This window comes from Acinonyx jubatus, chromosome B1 (genome assembly GCF_027475565.1).
Source record: "Acinonyx jubatus isolate Ajub_Pintada_27869175 chromosome B1, VMU_Ajub_asm_v1.0, whole genome shotgun sequence".
NCBI classification, from domain to species: domain Eukaryota; kingdom Metazoa; phylum Chordata; class Mammalia; order Carnivora; family Felidae; genus Acinonyx; species Acinonyx jubatus.
In genome coordinates, this window is record NC_069382.1 from 146,601,221 (window position 1) to 146,618,667 (window position 17,447).

General features: G+C 34.8%; 1 protein-coding gene across 2 annotated transcripts in view; it reads left to right on the forward strand.

Moving 5' to 3' along the window:
* The first annotated feature begins 1,422 nt into the window (after positions 1-1,422).
* TMPRSS11F (transmembrane serine protease 11F) overlaps positions 1,423-17,447 on the forward strand; it is a 90,012-nt gene continuing 73,987 nt past the window's right edge. The window contains exon 1 of one of the 2 annotated variants that reach the window (XM_027057774.2): positions 1,423-1,578. The gene's annotated coding sequence lies outside the window, so the exon portion shown is untranslated. Of the gene's footprint in view, positions 1,579-8,897; positions 9,702-17,447 lie in introns of those variants that run through there. The other variant, XM_053217283.1, reaches the window with a different exon arrangement.

A 17,447-nucleotide genomic window follows, 5' to 3' on the forward strand; every position in this document is an offset into this window, starting at 1 on the left:
AGATTGAGTGGGAAGAAGCAGTCAGGAGGTTTAGGGAGAACTAACTGTTAAGGTTGGGACATGTTACGTATAAGATGCCTGCATGAAATACAAGTGAGTATGTTCAGCAGAGATTTAGATATGCAAGTTTGGGGTTCAGAGAATGTATCAGAACTGGAAATATAAGTTTGGGAATCATGAACAAACAGAGAGTATATTTGAAACAAAAAAAGACCATAAAAGTCAGAGAGTAAATGTGATAGAGAAGATATTTGAAGGCTGAGCCCTGAGAACGTGCAAGATTTACCGGTTGAACAGAATGGAGGATTTTGCAAGAAGTTTCTCAGTCATTGCCCTGTAATTAGCCGTTGTTGAGAAGTCATCTAACTCTTAGCTGATTCATGTTTCAAGTATTAGATACAATCTACTACTGCCACAGGTGCACTAAGAGCATGGCGTGTGGTAGTTTGAACACATTTTCATTTTTTTTTTTTAATTTTTTTTTCAACGTTTTTTATTTATTTTTGGGACAGAGAGAGACAGAGCATGAACGGGGGAGGGGCAGAGAGAGAGGGAGACACAGAATCGGAAACAGGCTCCAGGCTCCGAGCCATCAGCCCAGAGCCTGACGCGGGGCTCGAACCCACGGACCGCGAGATCGTGACCTGGCTGAAGTCGGAAGCTTAACCGACTGCGCCACCCAGACGCCCCACACATTTTCATTATTAATTAGCAATAATTTAAAGCCAAAAGGTATCTACAAATTATTTTCTTGGGTAATTGTTCAATAACCTTTCGAATTAGATGTTTCAACCAAACACTAAAAGTACTGTAATTTAATTTATGTAATAATAATGTCTGCCAAACCACTCAAATCTTTAGTGCCTAAAAGCATGCCTTATAGCAGTAGGAGCCAAATAAATGTTAGTTTCATACTGTAATGTTTTGTTGGCAGATATTTAATAGTCACAAAACCATTTTATATACTAGCAAAGAACACTCTAAAAATTATTACTGTAGAGAATATTTCCTATTCATTTGCTTTGGCAGCAAAAAGGGAATATGAATAAGAAATGTATTCCTTGAAATAAAGATCCCATATCCAAGTTATTTCATCAGTATTTTCACTTCTGACTTACTGTGAGGCTTAGGTCAAACTGCATAACTCTTATATAGAGTGAGCATAATTTTTTCTTGCTACATGTTGGAAGCTATAAGTCTTGATAGGATGGTGTGCTGTCCTCAGAAGTCTCTGGTACCGAGTCAGCGTTAATGATAGTGGTGATTATATAGATGTGTTAGAATGATGTCTCAATTAACCAGCTGTTGTTTTTAGCATGGCCCTATGATTGGCTGAAGGAAGATGGCATGTGATTAGCTTCAAATTGGCAAGAACCCTTTTGAAATTGGGCCCATGTCTGACTCAGATTTAAAGGGTTAAGTCCTGGGAGAAGGAGGTTAACTCTGCATTGTCTTTAATATATTTCGGATGTCAGAGAAAAGATTCCAGATTGTATCCTAGGACCATTTCCAACAGCTGCCAGCCAAAGAAGTAGAAACTCTCTAATGATGAAACCAGTTCAGACTATAAACTACAAGGTATGGAAGCAATGGTTAAAAGGATTAAACACATATGTAAAAATCCATTTGCTTTCTTCCTTATGCCCTATTATAGTTTCCTATGACATGCTTTTTTTTTAAATTTACTCCTTATGCTTATATTTTAAATCTATCTTGTTCAAATTTTATTCTCTCTACTTGAAACTTGAATGATTAGGCATTTCAATTTATTGTGTAAAAATGTACTTATAGTCGTTTAAAAATATCTTGGGAGGTTTAAAATGGCATTTATTTTGTTTGAAAACTTTAATTCAGTATGTACTGAAGACTCCTGGGAATTCCTGAAACTCTCATGGACTGCTAATATCAAAATTAAAGTACTACTAGTAGTTTTGCTGTGTTGACATTTGTACTGATTGAAGCAAAAGCAATGGCGTTTAAAACTGCTGGCATCTTAGTGTGAATCAAGACAATGGCACCAAACTGCCATCATATTTTTGCTTTCAAGAATTCCAGAAAAAAATAATTCCATTTTCACTTAAGAATGTTATTGATGAAGCAATAAAAAGTATTAATTTTATTAAGTCTTGACCATTGGGTACAGAGCTTTATTAATATGCTGGATGACAAAATGAAAACCATGCATAAACACTTCTGGTGCAATACTGAAGTGCAGTTATCTTGAGGAGAGTTCTTGGATATTTGAAAAAAACTGAAAAAGCTACTATTTAACATATTGTACCATTTTTACTTTAAAGAGCGACTGATGACAAATTAGGGTTACTTAGACTTAGTTTTTTGGCAGGTGAAATTAATAAAGTAAGCCTGCCACTTCAAAGAAAACACTAATTTGTTGTTTGTGATAAAATTCAGACTCACAAGTGTTAATTAGAATTTTAAAAAACTTGTATAATCCTCTAAATTTTACAGCTTTCCAATATACTTACTTTTTATAATGAGGTTGGCGTTATATTAAGAAATATGGCTTTTTTGATATTACATAATGAAATGTGTCAACACTTGAGAGATGTGCATGATTATGTGAATTAAGTGAATCAGAACTTTATAAATAGCAAGCTATTACAAAATCATACACATTAAGAGATCCACTCAAGTGTGACAGAGACTGATGGATTTTAACATAACAAAGTACAAAAATTTCATTGATGTGGTCTCAGATTCTACACGGCAACAATTAATCTCTAAGAAGCGACCATTTTTCAAGTTTTAGCATAAAATCAGAATATCCACAATTATTCAAAAGGCTATCAAAATGTTCCTTCTTTCTAATTACATCTGTGTGAGATAGAATTTTCCTAAAATACTTCAATCAGAACAACACATGGCAATACAGTGAGCTTACAAGCAAATAAACATAAAAAAATTCACATTTTTTTGAAAATAGTTTTTTTAAAAATAAAAATGTCATTTAAATGGCTTATTATTTTTATTTTAAACAACGTCTCAAGTTTCTTAGTTTTAATATATAATACATTAAATATTGATAGATAGTCCACATAAACCATAGTGCTTAAGGTCCTCAGTAATTTTTAAGGGTATGGGGTGGTCCTGAGACCAAAATGTCTGAGTACCACTGCTTTAATTTTTTGCAAGGGAGAAGCCAGCCATAACAGATTTATGTAATGGTAGGGTGCTAATTCATTAGCCTTGAAGCTAGATTTTAAAAATATATAAGCCCACAAAAAAATGGTATCTCTTCTTTTTCATTCAGTGACTCAGTCCATGACATATTTAACATAGTGATTATACATATGCAGATCAGAAGCTGTGCAGATCAGAAGCTTTAAAATGTATAATTCTAGTGCTCTGGGTGATATATATATTTTTTGCTTGTTTAATTAATACTTATCTCCTGGCTCCCAGCATTTAACATAATTATTTCCACAGTCACACTGAGGATCTTTAACAAGATGTATTTTTGATGATCAGAGCTTTGTGTGACCCTACTATAAATAGTCTTAGGTTTGTTATAGGTCACGTGATTAAAATCATGGAGATATAATTATTTTAGAATAGAAAAAGACATGGGATGAGGTAGTCCAAACTTTCTTTTGGCAGAAACAGAAACAGAGGCCCAGACAAGGATAAATAACATACAAGGTCAGCATGTGACTAATTCTGGAACTGGAATCTGGTTTCCCAGTTGAATATTCTTTTCACTGTACTGCTATTTATTCCCTACTTTCTGATATGTGAAATATTTGATCTTGAGTGCAAAATATTGAATTGTGATGTTACCATAATTCCATAAATTGCTGATCTTTGAAACTTTCACCCACTCCTTCAGTCCACTAAAAGGGCCCAATTTTATTAAGTTAATGTTTTGAGGTATTAAATTAGAGGTGGAAAAATCCAATGATGAAAATAAAATTTGGAACTTGAGCTTAACTTTCCAGGTAGTATTATTCTAGTTGTTACCATACCTGCTTTGTAAAAAACATGTATTTTTTACTATAATTATTTGGGTAACATAACTAAACTGAAGCCTCTGAGAAACTATAGATAAAAAGCATTTGAAGAGCCACAAGCTGAAAACATTCTGAAGTTTATACCTATAGGAATATTTGAGCATTAAAATCTACTAATTTTCTGTTTTTTTCTCTCATTTTCATTATCTTTTTATTGTTTTCTGCCCATTCTCTTCTTTCTCTTCTCTACTTCTCCCCTTCCTCATCGTCAAATCTAATATGAATTTTCACATTTAAAAAATATTCCATTTATTCAATAATTGGGTGTTATCAGTTTTCACATATAAAATCATCCATTGAGGGGTGCCTGGGTGACTCTGTCGGTTAAGGGTCTGAATTCAGCTCAGGTCACCATCTCATGGTTTGTGAATTCAATCTTCGCATCGGGTTCTGACAACTCAGAGCCTGGAGCCTGTTTCAGATTCTATGTCTCCCTTTCTCTCTGCCCCTCTCCCACTCAGGCTGTCTCTCTCTCTCTCAAAAATAAATAATAAACATTAAAAAAAATTTAAAAAATCATCCATTTAGCTTTTCTTTTGTAATATTTTTCTGTATATCTTTGTAGTATTTTTTTCTCTTTAAAATGTGTATAGCTTTCTTTATGTGGGTATTGCACATTTCTTAAGGCTATTACTACTTACATTTAATTCGTTTTGCTTTTGTGAAAAGATTTTATTATTTACAACTGGCTAATACTGATAAAGTTATTGTTTGCTATATTTACTTTTCAAATCAAGTCACTTTGAAAGCTTTTATTAGATTAGCTAATTCATCCTTAACTAACTTCAATATTCTACCTAGAAAATCACATTGTATGCAAATATTAATTTACCTAGCAACCTTTTAATAGTTAAATGTCATTCTATAATTGTGGTCATATCATATTATCATGAGCATTACAGAAAACTGTTAAATAGCATTTAAATCCCTCATTTTAACAATGGGAAAAACCATGGCTCAGCAGAAATGATAACCTATATTTATACTAGCTAGAAAAAAGTATGCATATTAATCTGTAATCAATCCCTACAATCCCTACTGAAACAGATTTAAAATCATTTTCTCACATGGTGTAAAATAACTGTATGGTTATTTATGTAAAACTCAGAATAAATCATCCCCTTTAAAATCTTTATCTAATATATTTCATAAATTTTAGCTGTTTAGAATACATTTTTGGAAATTTTATACTAATGATTAAATCCCTGTTTATCATAAACCAAAGAGTATATAAGGGAGAATAATTTGTAATACTTGAAATGTATCATTTAATATAAACTTCTCATCTTGCTGTTAATTAGGCATCTAACCATAGTTTTCATGAAGAAATCCTGGCCAGCCAACATTGCATCATGACTGGTTTCATTAATGAATTATGGGCATATAATAACTCCTCCGGTGAGAAGTACTTGAATTATGCATAGATAATGATAGAGATACCTAAAGAATTAGTACACTCACTGGAGATGAATAAAACAGGACACATGGTATAAAGAGGGATGGAGATTAATGAACTTCAGTGTTATGTGAATTTGGAATGGAACTAGAAACTGGCCAGAGTTCAATGAGAATAAGTATGTTTTGAGATGGGGAATAGGGTTGAGGAAGAGATTGAGAGAAGGTACTCAGGTCAGGGCCAGATTTGGAAATGGAAACTCCAAAGAACAAGGGTGTGTGGGGGGGTGGATTTTGGGGTGACACCCACCTCTCAGCCTGGACCAATGGTGGGGCTCGAACTCACAAACCGTGAGATCATGACCTGAGCTGATGTTGGATGCTTAACCGACTAAGCCACCCAGAAGCCCTAGGAATTGCACTTTAAACTGCTACCCTAAACTGTCAGAGATTTCCTTAAGGAGGTGGTAATTGGGTTGAGCTTTTACAAAGTGTCATACTTAAGTGACAGAAAATAACAGGGAGAACACTCCAATGGGAAGGAGTCTATAGTAATAGAAATTACAAAGTCAGAATGAATATTACACATTTTAAGAATGACAAAGCTTAATTAGGCTTAAAATTCATGATGCAATGTAGCATGGGAATTAAAGGTGGGATGAATTTGATTCTTGGAGGATTTAGAATTTCATTGAGCATATTTTTGGTGAGGTAGAAAATAAGGAAACTATTAAAAGGCTTTTTAATAGTGACATGATGAAAGTCATGTTTATAAACAATTAGTTTTTAATGAGCATGAAGGTGAAATGAAAGAAGAAACGAGGAAAAGTCATAAAATTCAGCTGGAAAGCTATTATAATAGTCATGAGAAAGGAATATATGGACCAAAGAAATAATTTGAGGGAATAATTACCAAAATCATTGGCTTGATACAGAGAATTAAAGTGAGCACGGAGTCAAAGATACCTTTCAAATTTTGAGTGTAGCTGATTGAGACATTTGGTGGTGCCATTGACAGTGACAGAGAAATTTGGAGGCACAAAGATTTGAGTTTGAGATAACTGACTAGACTGTAAAATTCTCTGAGAGCAGGGTGGTATCACATTTACCATTTAGCCTTAGCAAGTTGACAGGCTCAATGCCTGGCACATAGTAGTTGCTAAAGAAAATATTTCTTAAAATATATGATTGAATATAGTTATGGTAAGACAATGAAACAAAACATCAATAGGCATTTATAGGACTACAACTTTAATGAGGGAGTAATTGGGGATACAGATTAAGGAATGGTCTGAATAGAGAAGAGTCCTATAGAGTCATGAGAATTAATTAATTCATGAAAGAAATTGTTTTGAAAAAAAAAATCTAGAGGACCTGGTATAGAAACCTCCTACTTGAGGTCTTAAGGGACTTCTTTCAATTTAGAAATTATGAAGAAAAATAAATGCTTATTTAGTGCATGTGTCACTAAACAGTCTTTTCGCATGTAACCCTACTGGGGGATCTTATGGTGTGTTGATTAGTTTGATGTATTTTTTCATTCAGTCAAAGACACTGACATGTAACTAATACACAAGAATGTAAAAAATACATTAGTCTGTCTTACTCAGATCCAGTATCATTTGATGACAATGGGAATATCTCAGTCTGCTTAATTACAAATGAGAAACATGTAATGATTTTTAATTTTTTTAAATTTTATTTAAATCCAAGCTAGTTAACATATAGTGTAGTAATGGTTGCAGGAGTGGAATTTAGTGATTCATCACTTACATATCACACCCAGTACTCATCCTAATGAGTGCACTCCTTAGGGCCTGTCACCTATTTAGCCCATCCCCCCACCCAACACCCTGTCAGCTACCCTCAGTTTGTTCTCCGTATTTAAGAGTCTCTTATGGTTTGTCTCCCTCTCTGTTTTTTTTTTACTTTATCTTTGCTTCCTTTCCCCTATGTTTAATTGTTTTGTTGCTTAAATTCCCCATATGACTGAAATCATATGGTATTTGTCTTTCTTTGACTGACATTCACTTAGCATGGAACATTCTAGTTCCATGCACATTGTTGCAAATGGCAAGATTTCATTCTCTTTGATCGCTGAGTAACACTCCATTGTGTATATACACCACTTTTTTATCCATTCATCAGTTGATGGACATTTGGGCTCTTTCCATACTTTGGCTACTGTCGACAGTGCTGCTGTAAACATTGGAGTACTTGTGCCCCTTTGAATCAGCATTTTTGTATTCTTTGGATAAATACCTAGTAGTGAAATTGTTGGGCTGTAGGGTAGTTCTATTTTTAATTTTCTGAGGAACCTCCATTCTGTTTTGCAGAGTGGCTGCACCAGTTTGCATTCCCACTAGCAGTGCAAAAGAGTTCCTCTTTCTTCACATCCTTGCCAACATCTGTTGTTGTCTGAGTTGTTAATTTTAGTGATTCTGACAAGTGTGAAGTGATATCTCATTGTGGTTTTGATTCGTATTTCCCTGATTATGAGTGATGTTGAGCATTTTTTCATGTGTCTGTTAGCCATCTGGATGTCTTCTTTGGGAAAGTCTATTCATGTCTTTTGCCCATTTCTTCTCTGGATTATTTGTTTTTTGGGTGTTGAGTTTGGTAAGTTCTTTATATCTTTTGGATACAAACCGTTTATCTGATATCTTCTCCCATTCTGTTGGCTGACTTTTATTTTTGCTGATTGTTTCCTTCACTGTACAGAAGTTTTTATATTGATGAGGTCCCAATAGTTCATTTTTTCTTTCGTTTTCCTTGCTGCTGGAGCCATGGCCAGTAAGAAGCTGCTGCAGCTAAGGTCAAAGAGATTGTTGCCTGTTTTCTCCTCTATAATTTGATGACTTCCTGTCTTAATGCTTAGGTCTTTCATCCATTTTGAGTTTACTTTTGTGTATGATGTGAGAAAGTGGTCCAGGTTCATTTTTCTGCATGTCGCTGTCCAGTTTTCCCAACACCATTTGCTGAAGAGACTGTCTTTTTTCCATTGGATATTCTATCCTGCTTTGTCAAAGATTAGTTGGCCATACATTTGTAGGTCCATTTATGGGTTCTCTATTCTGTTCTATTGATCTATGTTTCTGTTTTGGTGTCAGTACTATACTGTCTTGATTACAGCTTTGTAATACATCTTGAAGTCTGGGATTGTGATGCCTTCAGCTTTGGTTTTCTTTTTCAACATTACTTTGGCTATTAGGGGGTCATTTCTGATTCCATACAAATTTTAGAATAGTTTGTTCTAGCTCTCTGAAGAATGCTGGTGTTATTTTGATAGGGATTGCATTGAATATGTAGATTGATTTGGGTAGTATCAACTTTTTAACAATATTTGTTCTTCCAATCCATGAGCATGGAATCTTTTTCCATTTTTTTGTGTCTTCTTCAGTTTCTTTCTTAAGTTTTATACAGTTTTCAGTGTATAGATTTTTCACCTCTTTGGTTATGTTTATTCCTAGGTATTTTATGGTTTTTGGTGCAATTGTAAATGGGATCAATTCTTCAATTTCTCTTTCTGCTGCTTCATTGTTGGTATATAGAAATGCAACAGATTTTTGTACATTAATTTTATATCCTGTGACTTTGCTAAATTCATGTATCAGTTCTAGCAGTTTTCTGGTGAAGTCTTTCAGATTTCCCATGTATAGTATCATGTTGTCTGTGAAGGGTGAAAGCTTGACTTCCTCCTTGCCTATTTGGATGATTTTTATTTCTTTTTGTTGTGTTATTGCTTAGGGTAGGACTTCCAACACTACATTGAACAACAGTGGTAGAAGTGGACATCCCAGTCATGCTCCTGACCTTAGTGTTTTCCCCACTGAGGATGATATTTGCTGTGGGTCTTTTGTATATGGCCTTTATGATCTTGAGATATGTTCCTACTATTCCTACTTTCTTGATGGTTTTTATAAAAAAGGATGCTATATTTTATCAAATGCTTTTTCTGCATCTATGGAGAAGTCCATGTGGTTCTTACGCTCTTTTATTCATGTGATGTGTCACATTGATTGATTTGTGGATAGTGAACCATTCCTGTGCACACCTTGCACTTCTGGTCTGACACCGTGCCATCGGGCACCTCGTCCTCGTGACTGGGCTTTTTCTCCTACTGGTTCTCCTCCCTGGCCCTGTTCTGCTTGGACACAGCTGCGGCTCCTTCAGCTTGTGCATGATGAAGAGGTGCTTGGACAGCGACGGGTGCGATGTGTAGCCGGCACTGGTAGGAGGAGTCATCTGACTTGTGCTGAGGGTGAATACTTGTTCATGGTGAATAATTCTCTTTTTTTCTACCTTGTCTCTTTCTTCTTTCTTTCTTTCTTTCTTTCTTTCTTTCTTTCTTTCTTTCTTTCTTTCTTTCTTTCTTTCTTTCTCTTTCTTTCTTTCTTTCTTTCTTTCTTTCTTTCTTTCTTTCTTTCTTTCTTTCTTTCTCTTTTTCCCTCTTTCCTTTCCTTCCTTCCTTCCTTCCTTCCTTCCTTCCTTCCTTCAAGACAGGCAGGGAGGGGAAGAGAGGGAGGGAGGGAGAGATAGATAGAGATAGAGAGAGAGAGAAAGAGAGAGAGAGAGAGAGAGAAAATCCCAAGCAGGCTCCTCACTGGCAGTGCAGAGCCTGACGGGGGCTCAAACCCATGAACTGTGAGATCATGACCTGAGCTGAAATCAAGAACTGGAAGCTTAACTGAATGATTCACTCAGGTACCCATGAATAGATCTTTTAATGTATTGTTGGATTCAATTTGTTGGAATCTTTTTGAGAATTTTTGCATCCATGTTAAATAGGGAAATTGGTCTGTAGTTCTCCTTTATAGTGGGGTCTTTGGTTTTGGAATCAAGATAATGCTGGCCTCATAGAGTGAGTTTGGAAGTTTTCCTTCCATTTCTATTTTTTGGAAGAGCTTCAAAAGAATAGGTGTTAACTCTTAAATGTTTGGTAGAATTCCCCTGAAAAGCCATCTGGCCCTGGACTCTTGTTTTTTGGGAGACTTTTGGTTACTGAATCACTTTCTTTTTTGGTTATGGGTCTGTTCAAATTTACTGTTTCTTCCTATTTCAGTTTTGGTAGTGATATGTTTCTAGGAATTTTTTCATTTCTTTCAATTGCCCAATTTGTTGGCATATAATTTCTCATAAAATTCTCTTATTTTGTTTGTATTTCTGTGGTATTGGTTGTGATCTCTCCTCTTTCATTCTTGATTTTACTTATTTGGGTCCTTTCCTGTTTTGTTTTGTTTTGTTTTATCAGTCTGGCTAGGGGTTTATCAATTTTGTTAATTCTTTCAAAGAATTCAAAGAACCAGCTCCTGGTTTTGTTGATCTGGTGTTTTGTTTTTTTGTTTTTTATTTTTTGTTTTTTTTTATAGTATTGATTTCTGCTCTAATCTTTATCATTCCCTTCTGCTGGTTTTGGGCTTTTTTTGCTGTTCTTTTTCCAGCTCCTTTAGGTGTAAGTTTAGGTTGCATATTTGGGACCTTTCTTCCTTCTTTAGGAAGGCCTGGATTGTTATATACTTCCCTCTTATGACTGCCTTTGCTGCATCTCAGAGGTTTTGGCTATCATGTTTTCATTTTCATTGGCTTCCATGTACTTTCTAATTTCCTCTTTAATTTCTTGGTTAATCCATTCATTCTTTAGCAGGATGTTCTTTAATCTCCTAGTATTCATGGTCTTTCCAAATTTTTTCTTGTGATTGATCTCAAATTTCATAGCATTGTGGTCTGAAATATGCATGGTATGTTATTGATCTTTTTTGTACTTGATGAGAGCTGATTTGTGACCCAGTATGTGATCTATTCTGGAGAATGGTCCACTGTATTCTGCTGCTTTAGCATGAAATATTCTGAATACATCTGTTAAGTCCATCCAGTCCAGTGTGTCATTCAAAGCGATTGTTTTCTTGCTGATTTTCTGTTTAGATGATCTGTCCATTGGTGTACGGGGGGTGGGTATTAAAGTCCCCTGCTATTATGGTATTACTATCAATGAGTTTCTTTATGTTTGTGATTAGTTGATTTATATATTTGGGTGTTCCGAGTTGGGGGCATAAATATTTAAATTGTTAGCTCCTCTTGGTGGTTAGACCCCTTAATTATGATATAGTGCCCTTCTTTATCTCTTAGTACATTCTTTGTTTTAAAGTCTAGTTTGTCTGGTATAAGTATGTCTACTGAGGCTTTCTTTTGACATCCATTAGTATGATAGATGGTTTTCCATCCTCTTACTTTCAATCTGCAATTGTCTTTAGGTCTAAAATGAGTCTGTTGTAGGCAGAATATATATATGGGTCTTTTTTTTTTAAATCCATTCTGTTACCCTATGTCTTTTGATTGGAGCATTTAGTCCATTGACTTTAGAGTGGTTATTGAAAGATATGAATTTAGTATCATTGTGTTGCCTGTAGAGTTAGTTGGTGTTTCTCATGATGTTCTCTGGTTCTTTCTAGTCTTTGTTTCTTTTGGTCTTTTTTTGTTTTGTTTTGCTTTTTCAACATTCAAAGAGTCCCCCTTAAAATTTCAAGGCTGGTTTAGTAGTCACAATCTCCTTTAGTTTTTGTTTGTCTGGGAAACTCTATCTCTCTAATGAATTTTTGGAAGTGTATACTGGGGGATGCCTGGGTGGCTCAGTCAATTAAGCATTCAACTCTTGATTCAGCTCAGGTCATGATTTCATGGTTCATGAGACTGAACCCCAAGAAAGACTCTGTGCTGACAGTGTGAAGCTTGTTTGGGATTCTCTCTCTTCCTCTCTCTCTGCCCCTCCCTTCCTCTCTCTCTCAAAATAAATAAATAAACTCAAAAAAAAGTGGCATATGCTGTAAAATGTTAGATCATATTCTGAGCTCATGTTTTATCATCTGAGAATGGTATACATCAAAACAATGGCAGTGGTTAACTCTGAGTGGTATGGGGAGATAAAAGAGACTAGAAGAGTAGGTATTAATCCAAAGAGACTTTAGTCATATCTTTGATATTTAAGAGGCTGGATATATTATTTAAAAGTATTAGGAAAAAGAGCAAGACTTCCTCCCATGCTTCTCTGAAAGAGTTAACCTTCCCAATAGGTCAAGCTTCATACTTCTTTATTATTTATACTCCACCTTTCCCATTTTTTGAGGAATGTTTATAAAACCAGGTATATTTACTCATAAAAAGTTCACCTAATCAAATACATGAAATTTCAATACATCAAAATATGATAAAAGCCAAACAACAAATACCAGTGTCACTGTTAACTGAACCCTTAGCCTAGGATGCCATCTAATGACCTGACATCCAAGGCTTAGTGAAGATGCCAATCTCAATCAAGGAATTAAACACGAGTAATGTGTTGCTTCTTTCTTAATATTCTGTAGATTTAAAAATACATGTAAAATAAGTTCTAGCAGTTTCCTTCCATACCTCTTCTAATGACCTTGTGCCTCACCCACCTTATAGAGTGTGAGCCCTTCTCTTTGAAGACTAAACTATATAAGACTAGCCTATATATACTCTACATGTCAATAACTCAATAACACAATGGGTGTAACTGCTTAAAAACAACTATGAGAATGCCAGAGAAGGCAAGGAGAACTATGAGAATGCAAAAAAGAAGAAAAAAAATACAAGAAATAAACAGCAACTGCCCCCTACCACTCATCTGTCTATGTAATCTTTCCAGGATAAGGAATAGAAAAAAAAAAAAAAACTTGATCAGGAAGCTAAGTGTCCTGATGACAGAACTGACTGCCATCTCAGAGTTATGTGTCTGAACAATGCAGATAACATCTCTAGATCTCATTTTATATATATTTGATGGATAAATGGATAGGTAGGTAGGTAAATGATAGGTGACAGATGATACATAGATACATAGATAGATGATAGATAGATGGATAGATAGATAGATAGATAGATAATTTCAGTGTTTGGACTAGGTCCAAGGCCCATAGATATATTTGTTTTTTTTAATGTTTTTTAATGTTGGGAAATCAGCATGGAAGAAATGCAATCTCACCCATAGCCACAAGCTATACTCTTCATAGCATTGCATGATAACATCAAACATATCATCCAGAAAGCTTTTCAACATGGTTTTGTTGTTGTTGTTGCTGTTTTGTTTTGTTTCGTTTTGTTTTTCTGTTTTCATGAGTTTGGTCATTCCTTGTTCTTTGGCCATTCCAATGACCCAGTGCACTAATTGTCTGATCATTTGATAACAGAGAAGCATACACACTCCCTGTTGGGACACATGGAAATCCTTCCTTGTATAGCTTTGGCATCATATTATTGGCCATTTGGCTATTTGGCTTTAATGCTATACTTATGCTCAAAGAATTTTTAAAGAAAGACTCTTTTGGTGGAAAGATCTTTGGCTTTAAGAAGTTCATATTTTTTCAACTTTTCTGTTATAGACTACCCTTTCATCTAGCATTCAAACTTCTTATCAGGTTGGAGATCAAGGTCAAGTTTTTTTTTCTTTCTAAAGATGACAGGTTTTAGTTAATCAGTAGTTACAGACTATTACTACGCCACCCCAGGAACATACATTTTTAGACTTCCTATCATGTGAAAAAGTTCATATAGATGTTATTAAGCCATTTATGTACATAGAAGACCTGTTCATTTTAGAAAGCCAGAGTTAAAAGTATCATGAAAGAAGATATGTGTGAACTATAGATATACTGAAAGTGTAACAAAAGAATTTCCAAAATTTGAGTTGAAGTTGATGTAGTGTTCTATCTCAACAGAACCTACTGATTTTTTCCCAAGAGTTAAACAGCTTGTACATAAACTATTTTCCAGTAATGTCACCCAAAGAATGAAAATAAATTACTTTTTATTAGAAATAATCGCAGTGCTATTGATATTAGACAATTCCCCTTCCATATAAACACTTAAATATCTTCTATTCCCCAACATTTATCTAAATGATAAATGGATCACAAAGCACAAAAAAGTGAACTCTATATAAAAGAACTCTATATAAAATGCAGAAATATATCTTATAATTACTTGTAAAATAATTTGAGTAGCAGTATTTTTAAATATAGAGACTGATAAATTATTTTAGATTTATAGATTTAGATAAATACAAATACTTAAATAAATACAGCAAGGAAATCATTTAATACTTTATATTTGAATGAAGATAGAATATTCTTCAACTTTGAAGATGGTTATAATGAAGTAATTAAGCTATTTGTATTGAAATAAAATAATTTCTCTTATATGTAAAATATATATTTTGCCTACAAATAAACGTTTTCTAGGGGCATCTGGGTAGCTTAGTCTGTTGAATGTCCGACACTTGATTTCAGCTCAGGTCATGATCCCAGCGTTGTGGGATCAAGTCCCAGTTAGGGATCTGCACTGAGCATGGAGCCTCCATGAGATTCTCTCTCTCTCTCTCTCTCTCTCTCTCTCTCTCTCTCTCTCTCACTGTCTCTCTCTCACTCTCTCTCTGCCCTTTTCCCCAACTCACGTGCTCTCTCTCTCCAAAATAGAGAAGAAAAAAACTATTGACTTGAACATTGGCTCAAAAAACTCCAAGACCTATTCTATGAGATGAAAAAAAAAAGCTCATATATTATCCTTTCATCTCAGTTCCATGATTTAATGAACACATGGAAGTGGTACATGAAAATGAGTTGATCTTAGAGTGAGTGTCTCTAATTTTTGTCACCCCAGTTGTCTGGGCAAATGATATCTGTTAGTTTTTATATATATTAAAGAGAGGCCATTCAATTTGGTGTTCTTTTCCTTAGGTCAGTGATACATTCATTCTAGTCCAAAGAACTCATTGTTTCCTTTGAGGGTGGCCTCTTCCATGTTATCACCCTTTGGCAGTGCTCGTACATTAACTCCTTTACGTTCTTTCTTCAGTGGTAAAATTGAATTAAAATTGTCTTAATAAGTGTAAGATAAAACTTAAGGCCACTTCTCAAACTTTAAGCTGTTAGCAAGTATGAGGCTAATTTATTTGTGATAATGCTATTAAGTTCATAAATTAATTTATTATAAAATCTGCAACTACAGGGAAATGTATAAAAACCTTCTATAGATTCTACTCTAAAAGTTCTCTTTTTTCTATTCCTTTCTTTTATTTTGGACACTGAAGAAATATGATCAGTTTGGGAGTGTCTTAACTTTCCCCTTGATGTCATGATGTAATGTCATCTTATTGTTGACTTTCCCCATTGACATTTTGCAACATACACTCATTGTGTTTTGACCAATAATAAATCAATCAACAATGCAGTAATAGAAACCAGTATTGTGCCTGCACACATGTAGCAAGGTGTGCTGAGGGTGCTGAGAACCAATTAAATAAAACTCACATGTAGTAATTTCACTTCTACAGTACAAACTGGTAATGCCTGCCAATCTTCAGAATTAGCTGATAGTTATTCAGCCTTATAAGGAACATTTATTTAAAAAAATGCATATGTGGGGTGCATGGATGGTTCATTCCATTAAGCATCTGACTCTGGCTCAGGTCATGATCTCATGTGAGTTCAAGCCCTGTCTTGGGCTCTCTGCTGTCAGCGCAGAGCCCACTTTAGATCCTCTGTCTGTCTGTCTGTCTCTCTCTCTCTGCACCTCCTGAACTTACGCTGTCTCTCAAAAATAAATTTAAAAACTCTGCATATGCTAAATTAATTAGAATCCAATACATCAATATCTTTAATTATGCATTACAATTAAAACTAATTTAATTAAAATTTAAAAAAAATTGTGTAGACACAATATATATTGCTGAAAAGAGAACCATATAAACAGAAGAGTTTGGAAATAGCACTTTTGAAGTCTGTTGAAAACAATTAGCAATATAAGACTAATCTTAGAAAAAAATGAGAGTTGGAGAGAAGAGTGTACCTAATAATTTTGTGAGCTTTATTATGAACCAGGCATTACTTTAAGTCCTTTACATTTATTATTTCATTTAAACTATGTACAAGTATTATCCTCACTTCACAGAGGGAGAAACTGCGATGTAGAAAGTTTAAGACTTTTCCTAAAGTTTATACAGTTAGTTGATGACAGCAGCAGGAAATGAACCCAGCCATCTTACTTGGAAGCTTAGGGTACTGCAACCGCACCGTGGCAAAGACATTACCTCAGAGAGTAAATGGAGTTATTTTACATATTCACTGAAAGTAGAAGGAGGAGGAAAAAACGAAAACAATTAAAGAAATAGAACATTTAAAATCAGAAGATAATTTGAGAGAATGGAATAGGAAGAAAGATTCCTGAGCGTAACAATTGAACCTCTAGTTTTGCATATATATGAATGTAAGAAATACATGCTTACCACATGTCTCATTCCAGAAACCTCAAAGCAGATTCTTGTACTTACAAGGTTCTTGTACAGAAAAATTTCCTCCATTTAAGCCAGACTTTGTGTTCTCTGTATTATCTACTAACATAAAGAACTGAGGGGCCCCTGGGTGACTCAGTCGGTTGAGCATCTGACTTTGGCTCAGGTCATGATCTCACAGTCTGTGAGTTCGAGCTCCGCATCAGGCTCTGTGCTGACAGCTCAGAGCCTGGAGCCTGCTTTAGATTCTGTCTCTCTCTCTCTCTCTCTGCCCCTTGCCTGCTCATTCTCTGTCTCTCTCTGCCTCAAAAATAAATAAAAACATTAAGAAAAAAAATTTTTAAAAGAACTGAGAATATTTTAATATTATAATATTAATTTATGCAAATATATTAATTTATTAATGAGAATATTTTAATGTAAAGATTAAAGCAATTTTAAAAGCATATGTGTATGATGTTAATTTCAAGTTAAAACTTTTTTTAAAATGTTTATTTATTCTTGAGAGAAAGAGACAGACAGACAGAGCATAAGCAGGAGAGGGGCAGAGAGAGAAGAAGACACAGAATCTGGAGCAGGCTCCAGGCTCTGAGCTGTCAGCATAGAGCCCAAAGCGGGGCTCAAACTCACGGTCCATGAGACCATAACCCAAACCAAAGTCGGACACTTAACTGACCGAGCCACTCAGATGCCCCACTAATTTCAAGTTAGCATGGTACTAT